We start from the raw sequence: 6,000 nt of genomic DNA on the forward strand, positions 1-6,000 counted from the left end.
TCTTATTGGCTCATGAAGTTATGACAATGTGTTTATCTGTCATATCCAAATATATTCGAATGCATTAAACAATTAGCCTTCCCAGAAATCATTATAAACAAAGGGGGAAAACATTAGGATATTTTCTCTGCTTTTTCCCCTCCCTTTTTAATTTTTCCCATAATTTAAATTATTTATGGGTGCTACAATTGTAAGCCAATACCAGCACTTGTAGATCTAACCTGTGAGCTAGTAGCTAAAATCTAAGAATGAAGCACTTCATTTTCAGTTGCTGCAGTTCGGCTTTCTATTCTTATTTCCAGGGACACAGAAGTCAGACTGGTGTAAACAGTCCACGTGATGGAGGGGTGTATTTTAAAGTATTTTTTAAAACTCTTACTGCTTGTTTTTGTGGATCCAACAAATTTCTAATGGAAGTGGGAACTGCCCATAAACAACTGATTTGGAGATCCTGTTAATAGAATAGAATGAATGGTCCTCAGATCTGCAAAAGTGGAGTAGGGGATTATTGCCTTTAACATATTTTTAACTTTTTCTTCAGAAACAAGATTGGAATAACCATCAGTTAAAAAGGAATTTGTGTCACCACAGACCTGGTTTTCAGAAGTGCTGTGTATCGACAACCATAAGTGAAGTCATTGGCAACTATACTTACTCACTACCTTAGAAAAATCAAACACTAGATGTGTCAGGTTGGGTACTCAAAAACTGAAGCACCTAGAATTAGTAGACTCTTTTAAAAATGTTAACCTATAGGTACACACATACACACACAAACTGGATTTTTAAAAAAATATTAAGACTGCATAATGCTCACAAAAGCCAGTACATTTAGGATGTTACTTTTATCCTTGAATTATTTGTTGCCATATACAACACATGCCACATATGTGGTTTATTAAGTGTTTTGTGGAGTTCAAAAAAGAATTAGATAAGTTCATAGAGGATGGGCCCATCAATGGCTATTAGCCAATATGGTCAGGGATGCAACCCCATGCTCTGGGTGTCTCTAAGCCTCTGACTCCCAGATGTTGGGACTGGATGCCAGGTGATGGATCACTTGATAATAGCTCTGGTCTGTTCACTCCCTCTGAAACCTCTGGCATCAGAAGCGGATTAAGGGTTTGTGGGGCCCTGGGCCAGAGCAAGTGGGGACCCCTCCCTACCCCTTCCGCCAGGGATTGGGGTCAGGGTGCAGGGCTTCCCCCACGCGCCCAGCACTCCTGTGGGAGAGTGAGGTCGGGGCATGAGGGCTTTCCCCACTCCCTGGCAGGAGCGCCAGACGGGCAGAGTGGGGCAAGCCCCCGTGCACTAACCCCACTCCCCTGCAGGAGTGCTGGGCGGACAGAATGGGTAGGGACACAGGGGCACCCCAGTTGGCCAGGGCTCCTGGGCACGGGCCTCATTGGCACCCAGTGGCTAATCTGCCACTGTCTGGCATTGGCCACTGTTGGAAGATAGTATACTGGGTTAGATGGACCATTGGTGTGACCCACTACAGCCATTCTTATGTTCAGCCATTACTGAGGAAAAGAGAGCTGGTGGGAGGAATGACACCATTAATTCAGAATCATCCATGTGGACCGCTTTGCTTTGTCCCATTAGCCAGAGTTAGCAGTGCAGACCCATAAAGCATGTGGGATTCGCAAAACTTTTCACAAGCAAGCGGGCTAGACCTGATGTTCTTGGTTTGATATCAGAGTTTTCCTTCTCCTAGATGGATTGGTTGCCATAGCTGAGGAGCCTTACCTGCCCAATATAGGCACAGAGTGATGAAGTGACATACCCAAGGTCATCCAACAGGTCATTGACAGAGCCAGGAGCAGAACCCAGAAGCCCCAGTCCTGCATCCTCTCCACTGTACCAGCCTCCTTAGAAGCCTGCCTTTGAATACATCCATGACATCCCTGGCCTGAATTTGAAATAAGGTGGAGATAGAAAAGAAGGAACCCGCTACTGACTACTTGGTGCAAAATTAGTCTTCTCCATTCTCTTGCTACTACAGTTACACCCAGGTAGTCTCGTACTTTAGGGGAGAGGGAATCAGCCATCTATTTGTGCTGGATGCCATATGCAGAAGTTCACAAAACCACCTTGCAGGTGTGAAACACCATTTTGAATCCTAGAAAGGCATCTGGGACAGCTTAAGATTTATAGCCTCCCACAGCATCACTTGAGTGGAAGAAATGCAGTACTGTAGTCTCCCATTGCCACAAACAGGAAACTGCAGCACTGAATGGGAAACTGCCATCCCATGTCATATATTATCAGTTTATGTTTTACTTTGTCTTTGTCTTTTCTTGTGTAGCTGGTGTTGGTTTCCTGGCTTCCTGAAAGCCAGGCAAAGATTGGCAGGGCATGTTAATTTTTAAATATGGTTTACAAAAAAATAAATACATAACAGAAAAAAGTTATGGGGGAAACAAAACAGGGAAAGTTTGAAGGGGCTGGCTGAAACCAAAAGGAGGCAGAAACAGGGGTCTATCAAATAGGTTTTCAGCCCAAAGGCAAAGTCAATTTAGGTCTTTGAAAGGATCAGAACTCTCGAGTAACTTGACAGGACTTGTTGAAGGACCTGTAGGAAAATAGTGCTTGGACTGTATTACTTGAATTTATGTATGGTTATTCAATCCATCTTTCTTTTAGGACAGAAACTATGTGGGTGAGGTAATATCTTTTATTGGACCAACTTCTGTTGGTGAAAGAGACAAGCTTTCTGAAAGAAGAGGTCTGTATAAGCTTGTCTCTCATCAATAGAAGTTGGGCAAATAAAAGATTTTACCTCATCCATCATGTCTTTCTAATATCCTGGGACCAGGATGGCTACAACAACACTTTCTTCTTTTATGATGTTAGTTTAAACAAAATGTATCCTGACTCTTCTTCCTTCACACATGCACCAGAACAACTCTCCAACCTACAGCTCTCATTTCCACAGCCCTAGAGTGATGGGTATATAAGGCTAAAATGTTATTTAGCTTATCTTATTATATCAGCAGCATCTGCATATAGCATCTGCACTATCTAGATACCCAGCACTGTGGTAATCGGGCAATATAGTAATCAGACCGGATTCAAATAATCAGACCAGTCCACAGTAACTGCTTTCTCTAATAAATCAATATGCCATTTCATTTTTTCTTTACTAATGTAAAAAAAATTAAATCCTTTTACGGATCAATGTCATTTTACGGCAGATATTGCTCACTCTGGCCCTCTGTTCCCATAGGTCAGAGCAGAAGAAGATGAGACCATAGTCTTTTTTTCATATTTGTCTGGCAAAGAGATTGTGGTCTCTCCTCTTTGATATGGACTTCACCCCATCCTTATCCTTAGATGCATCCAGTTTAGAATACTGTAACGTACTCTACCCTGGGCTACCCTTGAATGCCACGTGCCTGCTTCAGCTAGTACAGAATACAATTTCTTGACTTTTAGGTAGCATTGGTTCTCCGGGTTCTCCCTCTTGCCATTTCATGTCTGAGTGCAGCTGAGTGCTCATTATGGCCCAGTTCAGCAAGGGATTAAAGCATGTGCCTAACATTAAGTCTAAAATAAATGCAACTGAAGATACTCTCAGTTACAACCATGTAAATCTGGAATGACTCATTGATTTTTCTGGAGTGACTCTGGATTTACACTGGCATAACTGAGAGTAGAACTGTGTTTCTACAGATAACAGACCATAACCTTGGTGTCATTAAGGCTGCTTTAACTGGCCAGAGGAGGATTCCCCCAGAGAGTAAAGATCAGCAGCACAGGGAGCAAGGAGATGAGTGAGGTGTCTCTACACTCGGGCAATCCCCAATTGCCAGATCAGCCCCATGGAGCAATAGGCAGCCAGGCATAAACTATAGCCATCCTTCTTTGTTTTACACCCAGGATCAGCCCAACAACTGACCAGGCCCAGGACTGGAAACATGCAACCCCACTCTCACCCCATAGCACAGGTCAGACACAATTCAGGATCTGGGTAAATATATGGGCAAAGTCACACATTCTTTTTTAGAATTATACAGTCTTCCCATCTGGTTCCTGGACTCTTTGCTCCCAAGGGCAAAGTAGTACAATTCTGTTCTTTAAAAAGGTAAATTTTATTAATAAAAAAAAGAAGAAGAAAATACATCTGGGAACTTAGGCTTTTGCTAGATTTAAAAAAAACAGCTACAAAGATTAAAACTCAAAAATAGCTCTCTTGAGGTCCAGCTTAAAGGTTACAAGCAAAACAAAAGCACCTGGGGTTAGCACAGAGGAATCTACAAGCCATAAAGAAATAAAAGGGATAAACCTAATAGTGTCTTCTTGACATTTCCTGATCTACTTACATATCTCGGGTTTTAGATGAGTAGTTTCTAGGTGTGATATGGATGATTTTTCAGACCTGGCCCAAGCGTCTCACAGCATAACTGCTCCCTATCTGCTTCTCCCTGAGAACAACAACAGACAGACAAAAGGGGAGTCTTGTTTCAATTTTAAAAAGTTCTAGCCTTCCCACTGGCTCTTTTTAATTCATAGAATCTCAGGGTTGGAAGGAACCTCAGAAGGTCATCTAGTCCAACCCCCTGCTCAAAGCAGAACCAACTCCAATTTTTGCCCCAGATCCCTAAATGGCCTCCTCAAGGATTGAACTCACAATCCTGGGTTTAGTAGGCCAGCGTTCAAACCACTGAGCTATCCCTCTCACTACTGAGCTATTGGCTAGGTGCCCACTCTCTTCCTTTTACCTATGCATAGCAGTGAGACTTTTTGATGCTTTACAGGTACAGCACTTAGAGAACAGCTACTAAGAGAGATTTTATAGCTACAAGCTAGCTGAGTGTCCATAAAACGGAACTACCCATCCCCCCCTTCATTTATCAAAGATGGATAGAAAGCTGGCTAGATCATCGGGCACTTAGGACGGAAGAATCCCATGTACTGCTACAGGCTGGGGACTGACTAGCTAAGCAGCATTTCTGCAGAAAAGGACCTGGGTATTACAGTGGATGAGAAGCTGGATATGAGTCAACAGTGTGCCCTTGTTGCCAAGAAGGCTAACGGCATATTGGGCTGCATTAATAGGAGCGTTGCCAGCAGATTGAGGGAAGTCACTATTCCCCTCTATTCAGCACTGGTGAGGCCTCATCTGGAGTACTACATCCAGTTTTGGGCCCCCCACTACAGAAAGGATGTGGACAAATTGGAGAGAATCCAGCAGAGGGCAACAAAAATGATTAGGGGGCTGGGGCACATGACTTATGAGGAGAGGCTAAGGGAACTGAGCTTATTTAGTCTGCAGAAGAGTGAAGGGGGATTTGATAGCAGCCTTCAACTACCTGAAGGGGGGTTCCAAAGAGGAGGGAGCTAGGCTGTTCTCAGGTTTCAGGGTAACAGCAGTGTTAGTCTGTATTCGCAAAAAGAAAAGGAGTACTTGTGGCACCTTAGAGACTAACCAATTTATTTGAGCATAAGCTTTCGTGAGCTACAGCTCACTTCATTGGATGCATACTGTGGAAAGTTTAGAAGATCTTATTATATACACACAAAGCATGAAAAAATACCTCCTCCCACCCCACTCTCCTGCTGGTAATAGCTTATCTAAAGTGATCACTCTCCTTACAATGTGTATGATAATCAAGTTGGGCCATTTCCAGCACAAATCAGGGTTTTCTCACCCCCCCGCCCCCACTGTTCTCCTTGGTGGCAGATGACAGAACAAGGAGCAATAGTCTCAAGTTGCAGTAGGGGAGGTCTAGGTTGGATAATAGGAAAAACTATTTCACTAGGAGGGTTAGTGAAGCACTGGAATGGGTTACCTAGGGAGGTGATAGAATCTCCATCCTTAGAGGTTTTTAAGGACCAGTTTGACAAAGCCCTGGCTGGGATGATTTAGTTGGGGTTGGTCCTGCTTTGAGCAGGGAGTTGGACTAGATGACCTCCTGAGGTCCTTTCCAACCCTGATATTCTATGATTTCATGCTAGCCTGGGATGCAGAGTCTGAGGTTCACTTCTCTGCTTTGA

This window comes from Caretta caretta, chromosome 3, assembly GCF_965140235.1.
Source record: "Caretta caretta isolate rCarCar2 chromosome 3, rCarCar1.hap1, whole genome shotgun sequence".
Classification (NCBI taxonomy): domain Eukaryota; kingdom Metazoa; phylum Chordata; order Testudines; family Cheloniidae; genus Caretta; species Caretta caretta.